Source organism: Hyperoodon ampullatus (assembly GCF_949752795.1).
Source record: "Hyperoodon ampullatus genome assembly, chromosome: 8".
Lineage (NCBI taxonomy): Eukaryota > Metazoa > Chordata > Mammalia > Artiodactyla > Ziphiidae > Hyperoodon > Hyperoodon ampullatus.
This window is the reverse complement of record NC_136921.1, coordinates 84941137-84954363: the sequence shown is the minus strand read 5'-3', so window position 1 is coordinate 84954363 and position 13227 is coordinate 84941137.

Here is a 13227-nt window from a genome sequence, read left to right as displayed (position 1 = left end):
AGCACTCTGTCACAAATGCAAAATGTGGACACACTATTTCATAATTTATATGATGGCCAATTTCAATGCAGGGTAGCTCGGAGTTTGATATGAGGCCCCCGGATTGCTCAGGGGTCCTTTCGAGAAGAAATATTGATTTGCTACTCCATTCACCCAGTCTCCGAAATCTGCCCCGAGCTGCCGGTCCTAGAGAGAGCCCCCACTTGGCAAACCAAGTGTCCAAGAGGTCACCCCACTCGAGGCTGGACCTTGGCCGTCTCGGCTCGGCCCCAATTCAACCTTTTCCCCGAGTTCCGTCTCCCTTTCAAGTCGAATCGAGATGCCAGGAAAGGGATGATCGAAATATAACTGGACAGAAGAAATCTCGGAAAAGGGAAATCCTGTGCCTTTCTGCTCAAGGAAGGACGGAAAGGAAAACGGCCGGACGGCGGCCCCTCCATCCGCGTGCCCCCTCCCCGGCTGCCGCAGGGCTTTCCGCGCGCCGCGCGCCCGGCCCCCGGCCCCCGGCCCGCGTTTCCGCCCGGAGACCGCCCCGCCCGGCGGCCTGGCACGGGGACTCGCCTCGAGGGCGCCGCGCGCCGCCGCCGGGCCGGGCGCCCGCGTCCCTCCACCCTGGGACGCCGCACAGGTGTGGGGAGGGCGCCGCGGACGGCCCCGCGCTCGGCCCGGCCCGCCGCCCGCGCGGCCATTGTCTCCGCGCCTCTGCCGCGGGCTGGCCTCGCTCCCCTGCGCCCGGCCCCGTTCGCTCCCCACCGGCTGGCCTTGCCTCGCACTCACCTCAAGCGGCGGCTCCGGGTCGCGCTGCGGGCCCGCGGGCTAGCGGCGAGCGGGGGCGGGGGCACCTCCGGACCCTCTGACCATCTTTGGAAGAGGCGCGGCGGAGGCTGCCTGCTAGTGCAGCTCCAGCCCACAAGCGGCTCCTATTTTGGTGCCCCGGCTGCTCCCCGCCTCCAACCGAACGGCCCCCCACGCGCCTGGGGCGCGGGGCAGCTCGCGGGAACTCCCGGCTGGCGGGGCCGCGCTGCGGGCAGGGGCGGGGTGGGCGCGCGGGCGCGTGGCTGCGGCCCCTCCCCGGCGGGCTCCCCGGCAGCAGGTGGGACGGCTTCCCCGAGGAGACCGCCCGCGCCGCTAGCTTTTGCCCTTCGCTCGGGACCTGTCCCCCATCCCCACCCCACGCACAGACACTGCTGAGCGTTTTCTCTCTAGACAAACGCTCTAAGTCCTGAATTAGGACCATATATAGGGGCTGGCGGGCCCCCTTTTCCCTCTTTCAGTAGCTCTCCCCAGCCCAGGCCCTAATGGTGGAGTGGAATTGGAGGTCGGGGTTGGAGAGAATGCAGCAAACTTAAAGGTCTGGGGTTCAGGTTGCCTTCAAAATGCTAGAAGTAGTTGCCGCTTTCCCGCGAACTCCGTCCCGCCCCCAGCAGAGCACTCTGGAGGAGTGCTGGGGAAGCCCCTGGGCCTGATGTGTACACTGTGGGTTAACTTGGAGCTTTGAGAAAAACTGAGAGCTGCCAGGGCCAAGGATTCAGGTTACAGTATTTAGAACAGAGTAGCTGGAAGGAGCAGCCTCCAGCCTTCCTTCCTGGTGGCAGCCAGTCCAATCAAGATGTACCTATGCTACACCACAAAGTTCATGTTCTTGTTCCTACAAAAGGTAATATCAAATATTTTCATTTACCATGCATTCATTTACAAGATTTTATTGAGTGCCTAGGCACTGGTAATAGCGTGGTGAAAGATGGTCCATAGCTCGCGCGGAGTTTATAGTCTAGCCAGCTTAAGGGAGGAAGGAGACCGGGATGAAAGGAACACCAGAGGCCCAGTGTGTTTCTCAGAATATGGTCTGAGAGACAATATACAAACAGACAATGGCCAGACTGTATATGACAAAAGAACTCTGAACCACATAAGAAGTCCAGGAAGCCAAACCACAACTTCTGCAGCAATTGGACCAGAACAGTAAGGAGGTGGTCAATGACTGCCAACTTCCCTGTTTCTTTTTTTTTTTTTTTTGCGGTACGAGGGCCTCGCACTGCTGTGGCTTCTCCCGTTGCGGAGCACAGACTCCAGACGCGCAGGCTCAGCGGCCATGGCTCACGGGCCATGTGGGATCTTCCCGGAGCGGGGCACAAACCCGCGTCCCCTGCATCGGCAGGCGGACTCTCAACCACTGCGCCACCAGGGAAGCCCCAACTTCCCTATTTTTACCCCTACTTTCAACTTGGGACCAGTCAGAGAAAGCCAAATATGCTCCCCATACCAATCACATAAAATACTCTCTGATTCTAGTAGCTGGACTCCAGCTTTCCCAGGCCAACAACCTCCAAAGTATACCTGAGACTTTCCCCTTTTTTCCACTTTTATAAAGCTTTCCCACTCCCCTGTCTGCCTTTGAGCTTCTATCAAAGGCAAATGATGGGGCTTCCCTGGTGGCGCAGTGGTTGAGAATCTGCCTGCCAATGCAGGGGACACGGGTTCGAGCCCTGGTCTGGGAAGATCCCACATGCCACGGAGCAACTGGGCCCGTGAGCCACAATTACTGAGCCTGCGCGTCTGGAGCCTGTGTTCCGCAACAAGAGAGGCCGCGATAGTGAGAGGCCTGCGCACCGCGATGAAGAGTGGCCCCCGCTTGCCACAACTAGAGAAAGCCCTCACACAGAAACAAAGACCCAACACAGCCATAAATAAATAAATAAAAATTTAAAAAAAAAAAAAAAAAAAAAAAAAAGGCAAATGATGGTCCTGACTCTCTTGCTATAGCAAGATCTGAATAAATGGCCTCCGTTCTCAGTACTTTCTCAACTAACATAAGGATATTGGAAAGATAAAATTATGACAGTGAAAGCACTTAGGATGTCGTATATAAATGTTAACTATTATAATGAAAGGATATTTACACTTAATTCTCCATTACAACCTCAATTTGGAAATTAATATCATATTAACATTTCTTCAAAAATTATGCACTTTGTAGTTAACTGTAATTACAGACACTTTGTCCTTCATGGATAGTGATATTATAGTTGGTGTTGTCATTCAAGGACACAAGTGCGATTGACTGAAGATGGGGCATTCTTTCCATGGTTGTCATTGAAGTGTGGCAATGGCTGTTTGTGGCTATGGTGCTAAGTTTGATGTATAGTAAATATAGGTTCTACCTAACTCAGAGGAGGGGCTTCTAGAATCATAACAGCATGTAATAAATGATTCTCGAATAACAGAATTCACTATATTGTCATTTGTTCTGTTATTTCAGATTGCTGCAGAGCCCAGTTCATACTTTGGCTTCCATTGCCTGATGTTCCCTGGTTGTGAATTATTGCTTAAAAGTGTATATGGGCTATATGTCAATTATATCTCAAAAAAAAAGACCCCAAAAAGTGCATATCAGTATGCATTAGACTGCTTCAGCCTGCCAAGAAAAGAGCAGGTCCTGAAGGGTATGGGCAGGAGCAGTTCCTCTTTACCACATGCTTTATCAAAAAGACCACTGCAAATGCTAATAGATTCGATGTACTCAGAAACATGTAATTAGCATTCATAAGTTAAATAAATTAATGACACTGTTCAAGAAAACAAGTGTGCCATCTGTGAATCCAAGTCTTAGGAAAATAGAGAGCCACCGTGGAGATGAGACATAAAGACTCTTGGCAGATACTGAGCTTGGCATGGAGTTGGAGTCCTTTTGACATCATACTGAGCTTTTCGAAAGACTTGGTTTCTAAAAATAACAATTTTATTTGTTGTTTTTACCTTATTAATACATCTTTCCACTAAGTATTGCTATGTCATTAAATGTTCGGTACGCTAATTGTGATAAACATTATCAATATATGTAAATGTGCCAGTATATACAGAAAATTTTGTGTACTTCATTTAACGTACTGGATAGAACAAGTTGGTGTTAAGTAAAAAAAAACAGGTATAATTTATAAGGCCACCACATACAGCTGTGTAAGTTATGCACTGCATAATTCCAGCTCATTCCATTCAAGTAGAGTGTCATGTGAACACTGTCTCAGGAGTTGTACAGTATACAACCAGCACAGGTAGGTATATGTGGCTGCCTTGGAGTTGCTATGTCTTGGCAAAGCCTTTTTGGTATGCTTCCGGGAAAATAAAGAAAACATTCTGATGACTGGGTAACAAGTGCTTTCACAAGTCAGAATGTTTCCAATTCCTTGTTTTCAACAAAAGTTAAAGAGCATTTTTGACAAATAACTTGGAAAGAATCCACAAAATGAGTGGCACTGCTATAATAAAATTCCTCTCATTCCCATCTAGTTGTCTATGTGAACACATTTTCTCAGGGATTATATCTATAGAAATGAAAAACAGGAATATTACTGATCCTAAACTCTGTCTCATGCCAGCAGAAAACAATACCCGGCCAAAGATATATGGTCTCAATGAAAGGAAAATAGCCCAATTCATCAGACTGAAATAATTTTTGATAAATTTTTACTTTTGATTTAAACATATTTATGTTGTTTGGTCAATTATAGTAATAATTGTAATGTTAATCAGCTCAGAATTTTTTTACTACTTAAGAATCAAGGACATAAAACAGTTAAAATTCTAATTTATGTACATTTTTGTTGCAGAGAAGTTTAAGAGGTCACTAATAAAAGATTTTCAAGTATAAAAATACATGGACAATCCTTTCTTTGAATGTTTCCAATATGCATGAATTTCAGTTACCACCATTTTGTTAAATAACACCAATCCTTCAAACAGAGTTCAGATTTCAATTACTATGGTATATTAACTGTGAATAATTGCATAAAAAGAAATTTCGCCCTCTAGCTCTTCAGCCCACAAATCACTACATAAATAACAGATGAGCATCAAGGTCAGTGACCCATCATGTCTCTTCTTTCAAAGTCCTTGGTGATTGGTCACTGTGCATCTGTTATTCAGTTCACATTCAGACAACAAAGCTTGTGGTTGTCTTACCTCCTGTCTTCCAGTGATAAATCTACATAGTATTTTACAAAAATAGATGAGTGAGAGAGGGCATTGGCCAACAAAAATGAAAATGTAGCAAAGAATTAAAAGTGATAATGCCAAAAGTGGAATTTGAGTTGAACAGAATGAAGTTCTAGAAGAAATAGATGAGCATGGGAATGTTGACAGTGCCACCAGCGAAGAGACTCTAGATCTGCAGCCAGCTGACCTTGGTGCAGGTGAACTTTGTGACTTAAAGAGGACAGTGGTTGTTGACAAAGCGGATAATAGTGTCCTAGAAGAAGTAATACCGGCAAAAAAATTTCATTTTAGAAGAACTCTTGGAGGACTTCCCTGGTGGCGCAGCGGTTAAGAATCTGCCTGCCAATGCAGGGGACACGGGTTCAAGCCCTGGTCCGGGAAGATCCCACATGCCGTGGAGCAACTAAGTCCATGCGCCACAACTACTGAGCCTGCACTCCAGAGCCCGTGATCCACAACTACTGAAGCCCACGTGCCTAGAGCCTGTGCTCCGCAACGAGAGGAGCCACGACAATGAAGCCCTCGCACTGCAACGAAGAGTAGCCTCCGTTCACCGCAACTAGAGAAAGCCCGCATGCAGCAGCGAACACCCAACGCAGCCATAAATAAATAAATAAATAAATATTTTTTTAAATGCAAAGGATAAAATGTTGGAAACTGATCCAAACTTAGAAGTATGACAATTCACTAAGTCATAGGAAGATGATCACTCTGTATTGTAAGTTACAGGACAAAAAGAAGATGGTGAAAACTGTTTACTCTTAATAAGTTTTTTACAGAAAAATAAAATACTTTCATTTCCAATGTTTCTAATTGCAGTGTACTAAGTAAATATTGGTCTTACTCTTTTTCATTTTCCTATACATTTATAACTGGCAGTAAGACAGTTTTTAATGTTCTGACAAAAAATTTAAAGGTCACAGGACAATCACAATTGTTCCTACTGATTATTAAGATTGTTTTGCAGGGTGATTTTGCACATTTTTATGTGAGGACTGTCTGTATTTTCAGTAGGACAACACTCTGTGGGAGAAGTGGAATGGAAATATGAGTTCAAGAAAAAAAAGAATAAGATAAAAATTTCCCACTGTTAAAGAACAACTTGTTTATGCATTTTTAAATGAATGATGGCAGGTTTCAAATTACTATAGTTAGCTTTTACTAAATAGATTTTAATGAGTTATTTTAAAGCCTACTAAAAAGTCATTATTTACAATACTCTAGAAATTACAACCTTGGCAAATGTTTAAACTTATAATGAAAAGTTTTCAATATCAATCTGAAAATGTGGAAGTGAGTATGTATGTTACTCTTGGGGTACTTGTTCAAAAAGCATATGAAAGACCACTAGTTTATTCTCAAAGTAGGAACTAGCTTACTACTCTTTGGGGGAGGGTCATTTAAAGGATAGCCGTTTACTGAGAATATGTTTTTGGGTGCCAGAGTTACAGCCAAATTCCAGATAAAAGTAATACAAGGCAGAAGATAATAAACTAGGACCTTTTTCAATTACAAAAAAAAAAAAGAAGAAACCCAATTCTTCTGGCTAGAAAAAGAACAAAAGTAAGAGCATTGGCTCAAATCAACCAAGACAGACTGATACTCTTACCTAAGTAAGAGATTAAAATTCTCCAACGACTCCCTGTCCCATTCAGTAAAAGCCAAAGTACTCACAGTGGCCTCCACACCCCACCTCCAGCCCTGCTTCTGCCCTCACCAGGAATGGCACCGCCTCAGGGCCTTACTGCTAGCTATTCCTTTTGCCTGCACTGCTCTTTTCCCCATACTGCCACTTGACCCGACTGCTCACTTCCACTGGGTTTTTGCTCAATATCAACTTCCCAACAAGGCCTTCTTTTACCAACCTATTTAAATTTATCTCCGTACCCTACCTGTTATTCCCAATTCCCCTTTCCTGCTTTAATTCATAATCCTTATTACCATCTATAATATCATATAGTTTGCATATTTTTCCAGTTCATTGTGAGGTTTCTCCCACTAGAATGTAAACTCCATGAAAGCAGTGATTTTGTGTTTTGATCATGGTATATCCCCAGTTCATTCTGGTATTCCTAGAACAGTGTCTGCCACATAACAGGTACTCAATAAATATTTTTTTATACCAGTGAAACTATGAATAGATTAAAAGTAAGACTTTCAGGAGCTTCCCTGGTGGGGCAGTGGTTAAGAATCCGCCTGCCAATGCAGGGGACACGGGTTCGATCCCTGGTCTGGGAAGATCCCACATGCCATGGAGCAACTAAGCCCGTGCACCACAACTATTGAGCCTGTGCTCTAGAGCCTGTGAGCCACAACTACTGAGCCCACACGCCTAGAGCCTGTGCTCCACTGCAATGAGAAGCCCGCGCACTGCAATGAAGAGTAGCCCCCGCTCACTGCAACTGGAGAAAACCTGCGTGCAGCAACGAAGACCCAACGCAGCCAAATAAATAAATTAATTAAAAAAAAAAGTAAGACTTTCAGAATTTACTTTACAAACTTGCTCAGGGCTCATAGTTCTCTAAGAAATTATATAAATGACTTAATCTGCAGACACTGCCCTCCTGTACCACATGATCTAAAAGTTTTGTGCTTTCTTTCATTTTCAAATTCAAAGCATCCGGTTTATCTATCCCTTCCTTTTCGTTCTCTCTGACAGCACGCTTATTGGGTCTTTATCACTTCTCACTTGGCTTACTGCAAGATTTCTCTGTGTCAGTCTCTCCCTGTTCCTCCCAAGCTGTACACTACCTTTCATCCTCCCCAAACAGCATTTTCTTTTCTTTTTTTTTTTTTTAACAGCATTTTCTTGACATCACTTCCCTTTACTTACTCCGAAGAGGTACCTGGAAGAAATTCAAATTCCATTGATTAGCTTTCAAACCCGTCCATAAATTGGCCAAATCCTACTTACAAAGCTTGATTCCACTACTCCCCAGTTTAAACCCTTAACTTCATCAGGCCAGCCACATCATCACTATCTCAAGAAGACGCTGTGCTCACCCCCATCTTGGCTTACATTATTCCCTTCATCTGGGAAGCTCTATCAAGTCCTTTCCATTTTTCCAAATCCTTTCCATCCCTTAAGGTATAGATCACAATCTACCTCTTTCATAAAGCTTCTCTTATATGACAGTTAATCAATTGACTGAGTACACAGTACAATACTATATGGTCATCTAGTCCTTCCTTGACTTAAGTACTTTTTGTTTATGCTGATTACTAATATGCTTTATGAATCTTACTTGGGAATTATGAATTACATATGTATATGTCCCACCTCTTTAAAAGCATTTGTAAATGCTTTGAAGGACAACATTGTTTGTAAGACATAGTCCTACACTTATACTTCCACAAGTTTTTGTTTTGTTTGGATTTGTCTTCTTGCACATAGTAGACCCTCAAAATATTTGTTTACTCTAGTATTTTTATCCCCCCAAATTGTGCAATAGGATATTTTTTCTGAATTTAAACCTGAAAAGGGCTAAATTGTTAAAAAATCCCTGAAAGAACGTACTCTCATATTTAACCGAGGATAACAAAATATTGCATGGACCAAGCTGTGAGAACAGTTGAGATTCTGACATGTAACAAAATCCTGAATATGACTGTAAAGTGGTAGAAAAAAATGTGAAGGAGCAAGTTTTCCAGTTTGCACTGATTATAAAATCCTATGCGGCAAATGGTAGTTTAATTGCAAATATTTTTTACTAGTTGTTTAGACATACAACTGAAAATTTATTTTTGAATATAAAAGACAAACTAATTTTTTACTAAGTAACATCTTTCATAAACAATGGGAGTTTCTAAGAATTTCTGTTAGGAAACATTTACATTAATATTTTGTTTCCATATGAACTATCATCACACAGACATCAGTTTGTATGACATAAGTAAGATAGATTTAGTTTTTGGCCCAGACTATATTATTCCATAAGCCCTTATAGAGCACATCAAAAAATCTCTCTACAACAGAACTATCACATTGTCCACCTGAAAAAAGAAACCCATCAGGGAGCACAAAATGATAGGGTATAAGGTAAAAGAGTTAAGGCAATTAATTATTATTTATATATTCCCTACAACTGGTCTCATCTAAAGATGCACTGTGAGGTTATTAGGTCAGTAAAGGACTCTCTCTCTAATCTTCTGGAAAAAAAAAAGCATATCTCATAATAGGGGCAGAAAGTGGCTATAAATTCCAGTCCCATTATCACACTATTAACAGAACTACTGTGGGAATGTAAATTGATACAACCACTATGGAGAACAGTATGGAGTTTCCTTAAAAAACTAAAAATAGAACTACCATATGACCCAGCAATCCCACTACTGGGCATATACCCTGAGAAAACCATAATTCAAAAAGAGTGATGTACCACAATGTTCATTGCAGCACTATTTACAATAGCCAGGACATGGAAGCAACCTAAGTGTCCATCAACAGATGAATGGATAAAGAAGATGTGGCACATATATACAATGGAATATTACTCAGCCATAAAAATAAATGAAATTGAGTTATTTGTAGTGAGGTGGATGGACCTAGAGTCTGTCATACAGAGTGAGGTCAGTCAGAAAGAGAAAAACAAATACCATATGCTAACACATATATATGGGATCTAAAAAAAAAAAATGGTACTGATGAACCTAGTGGCAAGGCAGGAATAAAGACGTAGAAATAGAGAACGGACTTGAGGACACGGGCGGGGGGGTGGGTAATCTGGGGTGAAGTGAGAGTAGCATCAACATATATACACTACCAAATGTAAAACAGATAGCTAGTGGGAAGCAGCAGCATAGCACAGGGAGATCAGCTCAGTGCTTTGCGATGACCTAGAGGGCTGGGATAGGGAGGATGGGAGGGAGACGCAAGAGGGAAGAGATATGGGGATATATGTATATGTATAGCTGATTCACTTTGTTGTACAACAGAAACTAACACAGTATTGTGAAGCAGTTATACTCCAGTAAAGATCTATTTTAAAAAAACAAAACAGAACTACTCTTCTCAGTCTGGTGCCTGCCTTCAGTTGCCCTATTGATATATCAGCTGTCCCTTGGAAGCTGCTTATGAGACCATAAATGAAAATCTTCTCTAATTCTCCTCCAGGGCTAGTATTAACCAGGAGCTAAAAAATTCAAATGCTATAAAACTAAATGAATATGTAGGCATATCAGATATAACATTTTTTTAAAAAGTAGAATAAAGATGTAATTATAACTTGTTCTGCAAAAGACTACACTTGCATTACAAAAGCAGATTTAAACTAATAGATTTGTGCCACAGTACATATAATACCTGGGTAGGGAAAGAAGTCTAATATGTATCTAACACAGGAAGGAAGTGATTGAGTTAGGCATCAACAATATTTATTAAACACTCAGGTGGTGATTGCTATGATGTGACAAGGCTGTGGACTTGGTGATAAGGAAATTATTACCTGGGGGAAAGTATTCTGGATCTGTGGCTTTAAGAGTAGTGGTATTCTGTACGTACAATATCTCTTCACTTGGGGCTTCCCTGGTGGCGCAGCGGTTGAGAGTCCGCCTGCCGATGCAGGGGACACGGGTTCATGCCCCGGTCTGGGAATCCCACATGTCGCGGAGCGGCTGGGCCCGTGAGCCATGGCCGCTGAGCCTGCGCGTCCGGAGCCTGTGCTTCGCAACGGGAGAGGCCACAACAGTGAGAGGCCCGCGTACCGCAAAAAAATGGCACCTAGTGAGTAGAGGTCAGGAATGCTGCTATCCTACAATGCGCAGGAAACACATATTCCTCCCCCAGCCCCCAGCAAGAAATTATCCAGCCTAAAAGTCTATAGTGCCAAAGTCAAGAAAGCCTATACCAGGTCCCGCTCTAGCAGTTAATTTCTGTGTCCAGTAATTCCTCTTTGGTTATCAAGTGCATAGGAGCTGGGTTAGGCTATTCTGTGGCAGGTAAGTCTGCACATCATCACATTTTGGCTGCTCATTTAGAGGGTCAGGTTGGACTCAGTTTTAGGAGTTGAATTGAGTTTCAGATTATTTCTATGGCACCCAGACTTGACCTATAAGCCAGTCAAGATTGTTTTCTGGCTTTTATTGTCCTTATAGGAAATGGTGCTAGATTCAGCAGGTTAGGCAATCAAGAGGCATCTAAGTATTTGAAGTATTTCACCTTTGAGTGTGTTAGAAAAGCGAATCTCAAGTCCCACCCCAGACCAACTGAAAACAATTTGCATTTTAATATGATCCACAGAGAAGCACTGTTCTAATATACATTGAGGAAAAAAGGAAGAGAAGAAAGACAATGCTTATATGAGCAAAATGAGATAGATAATCAGTGTCTTGATCCTTGAATACAGAACTGTGTCCAGTTCAGGGACAATCTTACAGAGGACTGTCAGTAGGTCAGAGGAGAGTTATGAAAATAAAACTGCTTTCTGAGGGTCAGATAAGGAAATCATGGTTATTTAGCTCAAAGACAAGAAAACTAAGCAACATGAAGAGTTCAATCCTGTGATCTATTAATATGCTAAAAATTAAAAGGCTGACCCCAAAATGGTTTTGTGGTAAAATGAAAACCTCCTTCTAAAGGCCTTAAAAATAGGATGACTTAACTTTACTTAGAGGATAGATTTTTAAAAGCTATTTGTAGCCAAACCTAGAAAGCACTTAAATTCATAATGATTTTAGAATTACAGAATTTTAGAACTGGAAGGTAGTTAGGGATAAAACTCACTCAGTCTAGTCATTTTACAGAAAATAAAATGAATTCCAGAGAAGCAAAATAATTCACCAAAGTCACAGAGCAACTTAGCAGTTAGAACTGGGACTAGAATTCAGGTCTATTGACTCAACATCACCTAGTTGTTTTTTTTGTTTTTTGTGTTTTTTTTGTGGTACGCGGGCCTCTCACTGTTGTGGCCTCTCCCATTGTGGAGCACAGGCTCCGGACGCGCAGTCTCAGCGGCCATGGCTCACGGGCCCAACCGCTCCGCGGCATGTGGGATCCTCCCGGACCGGGGCACGAACCCGTGTCCCCTGCATCGGCAGGCGCACTCTCAACCACTGCACCACCAGGGAAACCCAACATCACCTAGTTTTGAAGAATTCTTTTATTACTTAGTTCTGTGACCTCACCAAGCTTGTTTTCTTATATAAAAAAATTGGAGAAATATTCCTATTTTGAAAGATATTTTAAGATAAAATGAGTTTATATGTATGTAGTAATGCTTATCCCTTCCTAATATAGTAACCATGTCACACTTCAGTACTGTCCTCTTATTTTACTATAGGAGTTCCTTAAAGGACAGGGATCTTTCCTCTCTCCCTCCCTCCCTTTCTTCCTTTCTCTTTACAATTCTATCAATTTTTTTACCTCTTCATTCCATTTAAATTGCAAAGAATGTGAATTTAGATTTAAGATTTTAACCTTAAACAGTATTTATTAATACAGGTAAATACTTATAGTTTTAAGTGGCAAAAGCAATATAACAATTATAAGAATAATCCGTCTATGTCAAAGAGCACATATACCCGATGATGGACACTTAGGTTGTTTCCATCTCCTGGCTATTGTAAATAGAGCTGCAATGAACATTTTGGTACATGACTCTTTTTGAATTGTGGTTTTCTCAGGGTATATGCCCAGTAGTGGGATTGCTGGGTCATATGTACCTAGAGTCTGTCATACAGAGTGAAGTAAGTCAGAAAGAGAAAGACAAATACCATATGCTAACACATATATATGGAATCTAAGAAAAAAAATGTCATGAAGAACCTAGGGGTAAGACAGGAATAAAGACACAGACCTAATAGAGAATGGACTTGAGGATATGGGGAGGGGGAAGGGTAAGCTGTGACAACGTGAGAGAGTGGCATGGACATATATACACTACCAAACGTAAAATAGATAGCTAGGGAGAAGCAGCCGCACAGCACAGGGAGATAAGCTCAGTGCTTTGTGACCACCTAGAGGGGTGGGATAGGGAGGGTGGGAGGGAGGGAGACGCAAGAGGGAAGAGATATGGGAACATATGTATATGTAAAACTGATTCACTTTGTTATAAAGCAGAAACTAACACCCTATTGTAAAGCAATTATACTCCAATAAAGATGTTAAAAAAAGCACATATATATACATATACACCTATATGCATATACACACACACACACACACATACATATATACAAACACCCTTGGAGAAAATTCTGAAAGGATTTGGTGTATGGTGAGCAATCAGTTTGCAAATG